This window comes from Mesocricetus auratus, unplaced genomic scaffold (assembly GCF_017639785.1).
Source record: "Mesocricetus auratus isolate SY011 unplaced genomic scaffold, BCM_Maur_2.0 Super-Scaffold_6730, whole genome shotgun sequence".
Taxonomy (NCBI): Eukaryota; Metazoa; Chordata; class Mammalia; order Rodentia; family Cricetidae; genus Mesocricetus; species Mesocricetus auratus.
The window spans coordinates 33,610,144-33,626,732 of NW_024429184.1; the positions used below are offsets into that span (position 1 = coordinate 33,610,144).

Genomic DNA, 16,589 nt, shown 5'->3' on the forward strand with positions numbered 1-16,589 from the left:
AACTCCTCATCCTTCACCCTCCACCCCTTTTCCTGGGTAATAGTTTCTTTCCCTTTTCTTTTTCACGATAAGAGGTATCAAATCCAAGGGTAAGCATGTCTGGCAAGTACCCTACCATTGAACTGTAACACTACCTCTACCTTCTCTGTTGTAATGATATCACAAGAGAGAGGAAAAAAGCATGATTCTCAGAGTGACATAGGTATTTCCAAAAAATAGAACTTGAAAAAAATTATACCATTGGAATAAAATGACTGTATGAAATATGAAGAGATAATTCTTCAAAAATGGATTTGTACTTTAAATGTAACTGAAGAAAAATTAAAAACTAGCCAGTATACATAAAGAAAAAGTACTTAATTGCATGTTAAAATACAATGAGATGTCATTAAAGTAAAAGCAATGATAACACCAAGTATTAGCAACTCAAAATCTCCTATCTAGCCATTGGGAATATGAATTGAAACAAATAATTTGGTAAACTCTGCTTCTATCAAAGTTGGAGATATGCTCATACTTTGATCTAGAGTTGAATCTTGGACATTATACAGATGAACATTTATGCCCATGTTCCTTTGGACATATTGTCCGTAATAACTAGTAACTGAGAAAGATCCAAATATGCAACCACTTTTATGAATAAATACATATGATGTAAGTTCTGTTCTAGATAATATAGCCAAAAATGAATTAAGTGATACACACTACATGTGTAATGTAGATTTAAACACAAAATTATGAGTTAAACTTTGAATTCACATAAAACTTAAATTTTGTTTAGTAATACATACATAACAGTGAAGGTATATAAGGCAGACTGTAATATGATAGGTGAGTGGAGGTTAAGGAAGAATGGGTGTAGTTGGATGTGGACAGAATTCCTTTACAAACCAAGCATCAAGACATTTAACATTGAGAATTTTAACACAAAAATAAAGGCGAATAAAAAAATTTGGTAATCTTCCACAGATTAGTTTCAAAATAATTACTAAATGATCTGTTATATTTTAATTCTGCTTGTTCATTCCCCCAGCCTAAACCATGATCTTTTTGAAGCAGGCCTCACACACCATGCTGATACATGCATACCTGTTTTTATGCTTGTAATATAAGGTACTTATCCAGGATACTATTATCACAAACAGTGGCACTATTTCCCCGAGATATCTAATCATAATTTTCCAGCACCATTGGCTTTCAAATGAGAATCCAAAGTTTTCTGATATTCTTAACGTTTTAAATAACTGGTTTGTTTAAATCAGGACCCTTGTAGTGGTTGGTCAACATCTTATTTTTGTCTGCTAGACCTCTGGCATTGAATGATTATGCTTTTTATTGCCTATTTTCTCATTTTCAATATAATTTATTTTGGCCTCCAAAATGTCCTGCATTGGATGAAAAAGTCTATGGCAGGTCTACAATTAAGCTTTTTTATTTTTGCCCACCCATTTTCTCAATTTTCTCTTTCTTCTTTGTTTTCATTGTTGAAATAAAGAAGATCATTTGAGTAACAGTGTTGTTTACTGTCTCAGTATGGGCTTGTGTAGTGTTTCCCTTTGCCGCATGTGCTTGCTGTAAATGGAAAGCAAGCTCTAGTGTATACTACCCTAGATTTTCATTTGTAGGTGTCTATTTGGAGCAAGGGTGGGTGGAGACAGTAGTTTTCAGGTGATCCTTTATATCTCTGTTTTAAAGAAGAAAATAAAGATCTTCTCACTGACCATTTTCTCTCTGCACATTTCCTCAATTAATCTTAAAAAATGGTCATAGTAATATTCTGCTTCTTGATCTAAGAAACACTTTAATTACCTTTGATATATTAGGGGATTGTATAATAATCATTTTAGGTATTTATATACTTTTGCACAAATGTTGTAAGTATATCTGAAAATATACATACACATTTTACATATAGATTGCCATGGAAGACAAACAAATTAGTGAGAAATATTTTAAAATTATATCTATGAAATTTGTGTTTTATATGATACATTAAATACTTTATGTATAAGAAAAGAAGAATGAGGCAAGATCCTCTGAACAGACAGGAACATGACAAGGGGTGGGGGGGAGTGGGTGCTGGGAAGAAGAGAGGGGGGAGAAGAGGAAGAGAGAGTAGGTCATGGGGGAACAGGAAGGTTGAGTGTGGGGGTAGAATAGGGGGAAGAGGGAATCATAGGTTAGAAGACAGATCAGGCACCAGTGTGACCTCTAGTGATCTAAAGGGATGACACCAATTGGCAAGTTAAGCAATAGTGGAGAGACCACCTCAAATGCTCATTCCTAATAATGAACTTGATGTCTACAACTATCCTGGAGCCTTCATCCAGTGACTGATGGAAGCAGAGACAAACACCCACAGTTAAACACTGAACTGAACCCAAGGAACCCAGTGACAAAGAGAGTGGAGCGATGAGCAAATTGGCAAAGAATGGGCTGGCAAAACCAGCAGAGACAGCTGATCTGAACAGGGGGGAGAGCTCTTGGACCCCAGACCTACAGCTGGGAGGCCAGCATGACACTGATCCAGACCCCATGAATGTGAGTGTCAGTGAGGAGGCCTGGGCAACCTATGGGGCCCTGAGCAGTGGACCAGTGTTTATCCCTGGAATACAAACAGACATCGTGTGTCCGTAACACAAAGAGGGTTGCTGTCTCAGCCTGGACTCTTAGGGGAGTGACTGGACCCTGCCCTGAGTGAAATGACAGAATCTAGATATCCCCTATGTTGAAGGAATTGGCAATAGGGTGGGAGGCTGGGGAGGGATGGTGGGGGGTGCGGGAGGAGGGGAGGGAGAGGGAACTGGGATTGACATGTAAAACAAGGTATTTAAAGTTAAAAGAAAAAAAAGAAATATCTCCAGCATCTTCAATGTTAAAATAACTTAAGTAATTTTGATGAATGATGTGTAACTCAAGTGTAGTCTATGAGGTGGTGAATTGTGGGTGGTGAAAGAATTAATCGTTGCCACCTGAGAGTTATCTGAACGTGCTTTTAATGTTGAACTAATGTGAAAATATGGTAAAGTAGCATGTGATGATGGTGTAAAGAATGGAATCTGGAAGTGACTTCTAAGCATTGTCTATTAGCACTCATTATGATATTTGATGAATAATTAAGAGTTATGCCATTTTAAAATGATAACCTGATTGGCATTTTTATATGTTGAAAACTCATAAATGTTTATTCAGTTTGATGACTAAAGAGTGATTTATGTCTTCTGTTTTTCCACATTAAATTGATTCTAGATACTATTACCCACGGCAGATTGACCAAAGTAATACAAATAGATTTAAAAATATACTGAAGTAATAAATTCCTTCTAGCTTGTAGATAGAGATTGCAAATCAAGTATCCTTCCTATGTGATAGTGGAAGGGAAATTAAGAGTTTACAGCTTTCTTCCTAAGGAGGCATTGCTATCATATATATTTCTAATAAAATAATATGTGCATCACATTCTCAGGGATGGTATGCTACTTCTGAAAAATGTAAAAGGGAAATGGTTAAGTGCATTGGCTCCTGGGCAAGTTTGCCACTGTTTTCAGGAGAAATGTAGACTACGTGATTACTAATAGAAAAATAAAATGTGCGTAAAGCCTCTTAAAATGGATTTTTATTTATAAGAGATCTTGGGATTTGTTTTAAAGTCTTCCAAGTTATTATACAGATATACACCTGTGTTCCTAATATTGTTTCTTCTTCTGCAATGACCTTTTTCATTGGAGGCAAAAGAGCAAAGTGATCTAAATCATTGTTTGTTATGAAACCTTAAGCAGGTTTTTTTCTTTGTGCTCCTTTCCTCAGTGATTGAATATTAATAACTGTGTGCTTCATGTACAAGTTGTAATGGTTAAATTTATGTAGCAACTTTGGATGCACCCACACAAGAATACATATCTACAAATCCACAGATAAGAAACCCCCTTACTTACGCATATATTAAAGATAGTTGCTGCCTATCAACTTTTTTTAACTAAGTCCCAGAGCCCCTGAAATATCTCATTAGACCACAACAGTTTTAACTTTCAAATTCTGTTTTTTTCTCCCAATACTTTCCCCTTCCTCTGTCTCCTTGAAACATTTTTCCACTACAATTACAGTAATTTCCAAATGTTGGTACTTAATAATCCAGAAATAATTGAGGCCACCAAATAATTATAAATTTATTTTCAAGAAAGGCCATTATAATAACCAGTAGTATTACATGATGTAATTAAAAATATTTATTGTTTACATGTTCTCAATGTGTGTTTTCTCTGATAAATTACACACTGTATGAGGCAGAGTCTCGGTAAAGTCTGTCTTGACCACCTGGATATATAGGATATAATATGTAAGAGATACTAAGTTAAGTGAATAGTTTTGAATGACTAAAGAAAAGACTATATTAAAAGGAGAAAAATTACTTTACTTCAGCATTAATTAAATCTGTGACTTTAAGCCACATATGAACTCAAAAACTGTTTAGTGCTTACAATAACAACACAAAGTAAATGTGACTACTTTGTTGACATACATTGTCAACATCTGGAATAGCATTAAGTTATAAAGCACAATGCCAATCATAGGGTTCAACTATTTTACTTTAAATTGGCAACATTATTCTAGAATCAGATAAGAATCTGGGCAAAACTATTCATTATAAATATGAGGAGGTTTTCTTAAGCTCAGAAAATTTTGACGAGACTCATGTCACTATCTCAGACAGGAAAAACATTTTAATCCCATTTTAGATATTTGATTGACAACTATGTAATAGGGTTTCATCAAAGACCTAATTTTTCATGTTTTTGTTATATACCTCTTTGTCTTATTTGAGGCCCCCTATGTAACTCCACTTGCACATAAACTCAATAAAGTAGAATTTAGAAAAATCAAAAGTGGGAGTATAAGGTACACAGCATGTATCTTCTGGCTTAAATAGTGCCCATCACAGAAATTCCACATTTCTCTTCTCAGCTTGTTAGCCCCTTGGTTCTTTCTCCTTTATATTTTCTATCGCTCTAGGTCTCCTGACTTCAAGCTATGCTACAGATTCATAATAACAAAGCAGCAGTTGCACATACCCACAAAAAAGAATTGAGGACTCAGATATAAACCCACAGACAGATACATCTGCCTAAATTGTGACAAAGATACTGAAAATATATATGTTGGTCAAGAAACATGTCCTTCATAAATGATGTTGACAGAGTTGTATATCCACAAAAAAAGATAATGGAACTCATCATTTTCATCTTATATGAATATCAACTCCAAAGGGGTAAAACATATTAAATTATGACCTGAAACTCTGGAACTGTTATAGCAAAGGTTATAGAGAAGACTTCTAGATATAGGCAAGTATTTTTATTAATAGGACTCCAGTTGCTCAGGAAACAAAGCAATCAGTTAGCAAGTGAGAACTAATGAAAATGAGAAAGCTACTAAGCAGCAAGGAAACAGCAAGCAGAGTGAAGATATAGCTCACAGAGTGAAAAAGACTTTTCTAATGATACATCTGCAAGAGGATTAATACCTAGATACACAAATAACAAAACTTAAAAATAAATAAAATAAGTGCATCAATAGAAAGGATAACAAATTGATGATATGACAGACTATGGTGATCCCCCATGAAGGGCCTCACCCTCCTTGGAGAGTGGAATGGTGATTGGGTGAGAGGTTGGGGGAGGCTTGAAGGGGACTGGTAGGAGGGGAGGGAGAGGGATCTGGAATTGACATGTGAAGCAAGTTTGTTTCTAATTTAAATTAAAAAGACTAAAAACTAAAAAATGTGCTGCTAATTGACAAAAGGTAACATATAAATTACAATTAAACATCTGAAAAATGTTAAGTTTCATTAGCCATCAGAGAAATACAAATTAAAATCATAATGAGATTCCATTTCACATTGATCAGAATATCAGTCATTTAAGCCCAATTCCTACTTTATTTTCTATTAAACTCATGGTTTCTGGTCTTATGTTCAGGTCCTTGATCCACTGGAGTTCTTTTGTGCAGGGTGATAGATGTGAATATATTTAGTTCTTCTACATGAATGGATATTCAGTTTGACTAGCAACATTTGTTGACAATACTGCCTTTTCTCCAGCTTGTATTTTGGCTACTTTGTATGAAAAAGTTGTGTGTAATTATAACTGTGTCTTCAGTAGTAGCACAATTGTGACAGAGAAGCTTCTTCTTGCAATAGATTGGAATTCTAGACAAAGATCCATAATTGGACAATGTGTAGTTTGCAAGAGACATTGTGGCAATTTGTCTTTATCAGCCTTTATCAAACATCCCACTTCAAGGCTCAGGGATCTATACAGAAAAGGAGGCAGAGAGATTGTAAAATTAGGAGAGGTGAATAATTACAAGTAAATAGTGCTCCCAGACATAAAAACACTGATAAACATATGAATTCATTGAAGCTATAATGAATTCTGCACATGTAAAACATGAGGCTGTAATGAGTTCTGCACATGTTCAAACCAGACAAAATCGCAGAAATAAAAGGGGGTAGTAGAGACAAATTCCCATTCCTATTCTGAAAACTACTATCATCTTCTGGAAAAGGGAAATTGAATTTCTCCAATGGGGTGTCACTGAGTATATCAACCAAGCTCCTGGATCAGCCCAAGGGCAACACAAAATGGTACCTGTGTATCTGTAGTGTGTGTGTGTGTGTGTGTGTGTGTGTGTGTGTGTGTGTGTGTGTATGTGTGTGTGTTAGGGCTTTTTGTTCCATTTGTTGTAATTTTGTTTGCTTTGATTTTTCATTTATTGTTTTGCTTTATTTTGGAGAGAGAGAGAGCGATAGAGACACACAGAGAGAATATGAGGTAGGGTTGGGAGAGAGGTGGGAAGGATCTTGGGGTCTTGGAAGAGTTGGGTGAAGAAAAGCATGATCAAAACATATTACAGGGAAATTTTTAAGTGAAAGATAGTACAGCAAGTAATGAATTCTGTCATGTGAATGTGGACACAAGGAGAACCATATACACTGTCAGTAATAATGTAGGCTACTCCAGCTACTGTGGAAACCAGTATAGAGATTTCTCAAAAAAATAAGTAATTTATCTTTCATATGACCTACCTATATGACTACTGTAACTCCAACTCAAATGAGATACTTGGATATACTTGAAGTAATACTCATTACTGTTAGTTCACATAATCAATATAGGTTAGGAATGCCTAAAAGAAAATGTGATAAATACACACAAAAGATATCCTTTGAAGCTGTTGGCAAGAATGGATTTGTCATTTGTAAGAAAATGTATTGACCCTATTAAATACATTAATGTTTGTCTCAGTACATCAAATACCATGTTTTCTCTCATTTGTGCGTCATACATTTTATACAGATATATAAGAGCATGCATGTATGTGTTACACGAAGGTAGAAATCAAACTGTTTAGGGAAATGATTGGGACTCATGCAAGAGGGAATGTTTGAGAAGGAAGGATATTTAGTTATTACCAATACTCCTTTTTACTATTTTTTTAAAGAAAATATAAGAAAAGTGGTAACAATAGATTCTCCTAAGTCAAAGAAAGGGATTCTGTTTTAAAATAAAGCATGTAGAGTTGCCTGTCTCAAAACAACAACCAAAATCTGAGATTAACTGGAAACTGTGTGTGTGTGTGTGTGTGTGTGTGTGCATTTGTGTTGAGTAAAACAAGAGGAACACCAATGTCCTAAGCCATTATCAGTTAGCTGGACAGCTCCTATTATCCCAAAGAGCCATATTGAAGCCATTCATCTTATATTTGTTCTGACAATTTTAAGCCAGAATTTTTTGAAGTTGTGCTGTCAAAATGGAGAGACTGGCTAAAGATTGGTAATAAGGAAAACTAGTAATCCAAGAATTTAATCCTATCAGTCAACATTGCATTATTACTGTACTAGAATGAAAAATTATGAGAAAGAAGAATATAAACAAAAAGAAGAAAATGGAATTGCACAATGAAAATGAAAAAATCTGCACAAACAAAATTAGATGAATGTATGAAAGGGAACAAGTCTAGTTGTATAAACTATGACAAAATAAAAAAGACTGCTGAAATGAAATGAAACAAAAAACTGGTAGTGGTTGTCCTTATGTATATATGTTTCTTTTACTGGTTGATGAATAAAACACTGTTGGCCAATAAGGCAGGAATATAGGCGGGACTAGGAGAGGAGGAGAATTCTGGGAATGGTAGGTAGATGGAGGTTGCCAGGAGCCACCATGTAGACCAGGAGGATAGGATATTCTAGGAGTTCTCCATTAAGTCAATACCACATGGAAATACATAGATTAATAGTTAAGGGTTAATAATTAAGATAGAGGTAGCCAATTAGAAACCCTAGGCATTTGGCCAATAGTTTTATAATTAATGTAAGTCTCTTTGTGTTCATTTTGGGGGCTCAAGGGTGGCGGGACCTGCCAGGCCAAGAATCTCTCATAACAAAAATAAAAAATGTCAAGTGGCAAGATGTGAAGAAAACAGGGTCATAAACCAATGTCAGAGCATGTTATTTCTTGGTCTTTGAAAACTATAGGCATCTGGTTGTATGTGTGGAAGAAGAGGCTCAGCTGACCTTGTGAACTGCTTTTCCTTTTGGTTTAACCTAGTGCTGACCCTGTGTGGGACAGGATTGTGATCCTAGTTTCTTTTGTTTGCCAAGGGTGTCTGTTTGTCCCTTAGCTTATCTGTCTGTGGGCCAGGATATTTTTCTAGTCATCCCCGGTAGATTTCCTGGTACATACTGCTTTGGTGACTAATGTTCAGCTTGAGGGTATCTTCCAAGTCTCTTGGGAGTGTGGAAAACAAATACAACACTGAGATATGAACAGATCTCAGGGTTGGGGCGAGCATTTCTGTGCTTTCATGACCTTCTCAGAATTAATCCCTCCTGCTGAGTGATGCAGCTGTGTGTTTCAAGTGATGGAAATAGCTGGTAAAGAGTTTTTGTCTTACCTCTAAAAAGTACTCTGAACAAACATGACCAAAGCTCTTGTGAACTCACAGTGACTGAGGCAGTAAGCACAGCTCTGAATGGGTCCAGAGCAGGTCCTCTGCATAGTGTGGCGTCCAGTTTAGTGCTTTTGTGGGACTCCCGTGTGAGGGAACAAATGGATCTCTGACTCTTATGCCTTCTTTTAACCTCTTTTATTTCTCTTCCTTTATTTTGCCCAACTCTGAAAAGATAATTATTATTTTATCTTATTATACTTTATTTTATTATAGTTTAACGAATGAATGAATGAAAACATAGCCATGAAGGCCTTCCTAATGCTATGACACTTCAGTACAGTTCCTCATATTGTGGTGAACCTCCACCATAACATTATTTTTAATTCTACTTCATAATTGTAACTTTGCTACTATTGTGAATCATAATGTAAATTTTTGTGTTGTTCAATCTTCTTAGGTAACCCCTGTTAAAGGGTCATTCAACCCCCTAAAGGGGCCATGACCGACAGGTTGAGAACCACTGCATTAGGGTAAAGGTTAACAATTGAACTGTCACTTATCCTTGCTGGGAGAAAGAAAATAAGTTTTGTCCAATAGAGTGACATGGACCTATTAATCACTCCTTGTCAGGCCTCATGCTCAGGAGTAGTTAACTGACCAACATATAATGGAATACACAGGTTTTTATGTGGTTTTATGTGGTTGCAGTCTGTGGGGTGTTTGTGTGTGTGTGTGTGTGTTTGTGTGTGTGTGTGTGTCTATTTATTCTTTTGGGTGTGGTTTTATTTTGTTTTCTTGGTTTTGGGTTTTTTGTCTTTTGCTCTATTGGATTTTTGTTTGCTTTTAAATGAAGAACTTAAAGTTGAGAGTGCTTGGAAGGAGAAGAAAATCTAGAGTGACTTTGAGATGGGAAGAATATTAAATTTAAAAAAATTAAAAAGTAAATAAAAAATATTCTGTGTCAGGTACTGTGCTAGGTTGAACCCTTCTGTGAAAGAAGTGCTAGTGTTATCTACACAGTCCTGTGGTGAGATATTGTTTACAATTTATTAAATCTTGCCTGAGGATTCAGAAATCAAAGTCAGCCACAGGTCATAGAGCTAGGCACATACCTTTAATCCCAGCAGCTAGAAGCTAGGAGGTAGCGGGACACACCTTTAATCCTAGGACTCAGGATTAAGAGGCAGATGAATCTCTGTGAGTTCAAGTCCACACAGACCTACATGAGAGCGAATCAGTCTAAAAGAGAATTGTATCTCACACCTTTAATCCCAACATTAGGGATTAGAGTTATGTGCCTGGATTCTATGTCCTGTGGCTGACTTTGCTTTCTGAATCCTCAGGCAAGATTTAATAAATCATAAACAATATCTCATCACATAGTCCTGTTAACAGATTTTGGTACAAGCTAGGTAATATTGGTCCCCAGTTTGTTTGTTTGTTTTTTGTTAAGTCTTTCTAGCAACTGGAGAAATGGCTCAGTTCAGTGCACAGAGTAGTGTTCATACTGAGGATTCAAGTGACACTCCTGCACACATATCCGATGTTTCAGGGCTACCAGTCACTCTAGAACCAAGTTTCAATGTCTCTGTGGCACTTGTATATGTGAGCACATATGCTTTCTATATATAAATTATTTAAAAATCAAATGAATATTTTAAAAATATTCTTTTTGTTAATGCTCATAAGATATTGAGTAAGAATTTTATAAGCAGTCAGCACTGGTACAGACTGTCTCTTTTTAAATAGAAACTGAGGCCAGTTTCAGCTGAGTTAGGTTTTGATAGGGAAAACTCAGTTCTGAATAGCAGTATGCATTGGAGGAAAACTTGAAACAGAACAAAGTTGCACTTGATGGTCTTGATTCTCTTGGTGATACACTCAGCATTTTTGAATCTCGAAGTTGTTCCTTGGTCTGCACAGATGGAATCTGAAGATGTTCATTTTTTTAAATCTCATTTGGTCTAGATGTCCTTGCTGAGTATTCTCCTGTGGAATCCAGTTCATCTCCAGTCTGTCAGAAGACATCAAAGGTGATTCTGAGTCCTTATATCCTAGGCTTGGGCAAAGAGTACAATGAAATGACGAGAGCAATTTCACTGTTTTCCAGTGTCTTCTAAACTGATTTTTACAGTGTGTTTGCAATGATGCTGGAATGAACTCACCTGGTAGTTTCAGGCTGAGGTATTTAATGTTTGGTTAATCTTGGATTTGTTTTTTTTTTTTGCAGACTTATTCTTTGCCCCACAGTAAGATTTGATGAACATGATTTTAATATAAAATAAAGAAATTAGGTACATGGAGGAAATATTTTTCTTTTATAGTTATCAAATAACTTATGCATTACCAACACACTAAATATGTGCCTGTTTTTCACATGTGAATATTTCCATTGGTGACGAGCACCACTTCTGCCCCTTTTTAAGGAGATAGTATTCAGGACATCCATATGCCTCTTGGGAAGGCAACTGTCCCATGAAAGGAAGCTCCAGTGATGAAGGAACAGTGAATTTAATAGTTATATCAGTCATAGACCTTTTACTCACTTCTTGTACTTGATTTTGGAGTTGTTGAATATATCTGTGCTATGTAAATATTATGTTTTGATATTCTATTGTTTTTAGTTTCAATAGACAGTGTTAATTTCCTCTATGGAATTAGGCTTTTTTTTATTTTTATTCCTAGAGGTTCAGATTGTGGTTTTAGGTTTAGATTGGTAATTAATTGAGTTTCATCGTTCTTTGATGAATGTCTCGGCTTGATGAAAAAAATGCATGATTGCCAAGTCACAAATTTACTAATTTGGGGGAAATGGCATGACATGATTTATCTAGTCCTGACTCTCTTAGCTATAATTTTAAGGGAGTTCAGTCAACTAGCATAAATATTTTTTTCTGAATATAAGCTTCTTTTGGCGATATCATACAAATCTGTTAGACAGTGAGCACTATGGGCACTCCTGCTCTACAGTGTAACTTTCTCCACTTAGAATTGGCTCAAAAGACATTTTCCTGTATTAGCCAGAATTCTTGATGAAACTTCAATTCATGAGCTTAGCAAAACCATAGTTCTTTGGGGTTGAAGATAAAAGTATTTGTTTTTATATTCATAGAATCTTGTACTAGGTATAAAACTATAAGCAGCTCTTTGTAATTCTAATCTGATCACTTTCCCCATGTAGACTTGTTCCGTATATTATAACATGATATGATAGAGTGGGATATAGCTTATATTTTACTACACATACCAATTGAAAATATTGTTGTGAATAGGCAGTCTACTCTACCAAAATTAGAGGTCTAGTGAAAGGCTTTTAAAAGTCTCTGAGACTGAGAAATTTTGTTCATTCAACCTGTTCTTATTCAGGAAGAGAATTAGCATGAGAGCTACTACTAAATCTCTCTGTCTCTGTCTCTCTGTCTCTCTCTGTCTCTGTCTCTCTCTCCTTACACCCACTCCACACACCAACACATATCCACCTCCCAAGACCTTTCATTTCCTCCACAACAGTTTTCTCCAGTCATATATATGCTGGGCAAAAGCACAGAGCTGTTTTCTGGAGTGTAAATGAGAAAGTGGCCTGAGTTCTCACCTTTTTCCATAATACTTTGCATTTCATTTCCTGTTACCAAAGACATCTCTTTCTGTCTCTTGTATAAAGTGATACATAAAGTAAACCTCTTACTTCAATGGGAGCCAGGGAAAGTATCTAAGACATACAATTTCAAGCAAATTTTCTTCTGTCCCATTTTACACATTAGATTAACACCTTACTTTTAGAAATGTCCATTGTATTAATATGCTTGACCTTGCAGGGTTTTATTTTTTTCATACAATATATTTTGATAATGTCTTCCCTACTTCTCAACTCCTCCTAGATCCTTCCTACACTTCTACCCAAATTAACATGAGAAAACTTGAATATGAGGTTTAATAGGGAGGGAATGGGAGAGAAGGATAATGGGTGGAATATGGGGAGGGAAAACTAACAAAAGGGGAGGGAGGGGACTGCTGCCTATGGCCAGAAGCACTGTGGCAGATGGTGTAGGTCAAGCATGTGAGGATGTGGCTTGTATATAGCAGGCCATGGTGAATCCAGGAGAACATAGTTCCTTGCTGATACCTCCTTCCCTCCCCAACATGTGTTTGAACTAAGCCAGGACCATGACTTCCTGTCAGCAGTGAGCCTCTGAGTTTGACTTGTACTTGGAGGTAGACTTCAAGTTCTACACCAAGCTGTATTTTCTGAGATTAACACTTCCTGGAAGGACTGCAGAAAATGGAGGTGAGCGGGGGTCCTATGATGCAGATAAAGGAACTTTTATGATTCGATTTCCCAAGGAAGTTTCTGATCAGCATCCTGAGTAGTTAAACATGTTAACTGCTCTTCTGGCCCCAAGGAAATCTAGGTAGGCCAAACTACTTTTGGAAGAAGTACATGGTTCTGGGGTTTCTGAAGAAGGAGCTCATGTTGGAGATACAGAATTTGATTGGGAAATTGAGCAGACTCCCTACAAAGAATTATCAGAAAGTGCTCTATGATCACAATGTCACTGTGGATTGGAAACCTGCCTACTGGTGTGGTTCAGAGGTTATGGATGAAATGGGTGAGATTATTGATATTAAGTATCCAGATTCCACTCCTGCAACTGAATGAAGGCAGAAGTGCATGGCTGCTGAGCTGGCCAGATTTGACCTGGATTGTTATCTAGCTGACTTCTTTGAAGACAGGCAGTTGAGCAGATTTTGAAATATGATTCTGCACGTGCAGAAATGATGATGTCTTTGGGAAAGAACCAAAGGCAAGGAGATGATTGTGCATTAGTGTCTTTTTCATGAAAGGAAAAATATCAGCTACGAAATTTGTGAATTAGTCTTACCTGATGGACAAGAAGGTTCATTGTCAAGCACTGCAGTTTAGGTGACATCCTTCTTGCCTACAGCTGTGAAGCACATGTCAATGAAGGAGAGCACAAGGTTGAGTCTGCAGAAGTCTATCAGAAAGCTGCGTACAGCAATGTTGGTTTGAAACTTGAACAGATGGCCACGAAATCCTGGTGTCTTTTTGAAGGAGAATTTTGTTCTGTTCATTTTATGGTCATTTCAAGCTGGTTATGAAAGCCTACAGAGACACTATAAAGATGCTGTAACTAGAATACAAACCCGTGTCTTATTAGTCCTCTTTAGGGGTGACTGCCTGGAGGACCCACCAGGTCGGGTAACCTGACCAAATCAGCTGCCATCCTGGCCTTAACCTACTTCATCTATGAGCTGCTGGACTGGAAAGGCCAGTGCTGCAGAACCAGACACTGGATCATGCCATATTCAATGAAAATGAAAACCTGAAGCACCACATGATCTAAGATAATAACTGCTCCCCCAAAACCCACTCCTGCTGTCAATGTACTTCTCTGGACCCATGGAGACCCTGTAGCGCTCCCAGTATCCCTGGAACAACTTCAACTACAACAACAAAAACAGGTCCTATGGGAAGATGCTTTTAAAAGGTAGACTCAGGAAATTGTAAGGAAAGATGGTGGAATAGAGCTGCCTCTCAGGGAGAATGGGAAAAGTATAGATGTTAAAAGTACTAATGTGACAAAGGAGGGTATAGGAGCAGACAGAGAACATGACATTGCTGAATAGTCAGTCCTAGGTCTGGCCCGTTGGGTGGCCTGCAGTATGAAGCCTCTACTGTGCACTACAGTCGGAGAGGGAAAGTGCAGGATGTGGTCAATGCTCACAGTCTGCAAGCACAATGGTCTTGCAGGAATAGGAGCACAAACGGGTGCCGTGTCTTGAACTCTCTTTGATCCTGCCCTCCCCCCATTCTCTGCCTAGCCACAGTATCACTCTGGCACTGGGCAATATAGGGATATTCTAGTTTGGGGGTGATGGTTTGGTGAGTTGGAGACCAGAGACCTTGATCTACACTAATGACTCCTGGCAATGAGTAAGTTGCAGGTGGTGCAATCTGTGCAAAAAAATGTACTCAGTGATGCCTTGCATTTTTTAATGCCATTTTGGCAATTGAATCTGTGATGATGAGGTGAGAAGGATGGAATAAGTGATCTGTGCATTCATCGTCGAGAGAGGCAGAACCATGTCCAAGCTTAGGCCCACAAACCACTGTTAGCCATGTTGATGTGCATGGCACGAGCAGTCAACAAAGGCCATTCAGATATCTGTGATCTGTGACACTACCTGAAGCTATGTTGATGTCTGTGGTCCTCAATGTTGTTGGGCTCCATGGCTGAGTCTGTTGTCCTGGTGGACCAAATCTCTCTTTTATAGTGGGGAGAGCCACAAGCATCAGAGGTCACACCTTGGAGAATTGAGAAATAGGAGAGATCAAGGCACATAACTTGACATTTCCAAATAATCAATAAAATTATGCTAAAAGTATGGAAACTATTATAGAAACTTCTTAATATACATGTGTATGTATGTATAATCTAAATGAATTCATCAAATGATAGGGGAGACAAGTCCCTAACTAGACAATCCTAAGCCACCAAGTCAAACTTCCAGGGTTGAGAAGAGGTTTTTGATGTATAAATTTTACATGACCACTTTCTTTTACCTGTCAGGCAGAAGTTTCAGCTTTACTTGGTTGGGTAGGAAGTCTCTCTTCTTTTGTCTTCATCATGTTGCTTCAGGAACATTCTTACACTTACATTTCTGACTTCTTCTCCACCTGTATTATCATTATTATGGGCTTATAAAATTTAAAGTTATTTCACTCTCGGTTAATTCTGTGTGTTGGGATGAGGAACACTTACATGCATGTATACACCTGTTTTATGGTTGGTAAAAAGCATACAGATTATTTTAAGATGGTATTAATATGTTAAAAAGAATGGTGGCAGTTCTGTGGTGTGACATTGGTAGTGTCTTAAATATTATCATTTTACTGCCACAGGACCTGCGAGCAAAAGTAAGCTTGACTGCTCTGACCGCATGAAAGCCTGCCTCTCCCAGACCACAGGCTGTCCTCTCAGTTGAAAGTCTTCTTCAGCTGAGACCTTTCCTAACTCTCCATCCCCTGTTCTTGGTGCACTGACTGTCCTAAAGCTCACTCACTCCATATCCTCAAGATGGCTGTGTTTATCATTCTCCACTGTGCTCCAGATCCTTGACTTTGAATACTAAACTTTCTGATTTTTGAATTTCTTAGGCTTCAGTAGTACTTAGTAGAGTGGGTATTCCATCTATATTTTGCCTAGATTTTAGAGGAAGTTATAACATCTATCTAGAAGCAATTATTTTCTAGTTTTCTCTTTTCTAGTTTGTTTTTATCCTTCTTGATAGCGTACTTACTCTATTACTCATCACATAAGTTGAGAGGCATTCATATATTCCTATGCAGTTCTATCCCTTACATAATTTCTAAAATTTTAAACAATGGTGTTTAATCATCTGAAGGTGTTATAGAAAAAAAATTCTTTATCAGAATGAAATGATGTGTGTTGGCCTTTATCCTAATATTCTGTCATGTTAATATCTAGATGGATTGTGTAACATTGTGGTTAAGTTTATACACAATTGTAACTTAATTGAAAAGTTATTTATTGTTCATGTAATACTGACACTGTTTGGAAATCAAAGTGAGTAAAGAGATAACCTGGCATTAATGA

The 16,589-nt window shown here is 37.1% G+C and overlaps 1 pseudogene; it reads left to right on the forward strand.

Annotated features, from left to right (window-relative positions):
- The window catches only part of LOC101837842, a 74,659-nt pseudogene extending 60,557 nt beyond the window's left edge, over positions 1–14,102 (forward strand).
- Positions 14,103–16,589: the final 2,487 nt, after the last annotated feature.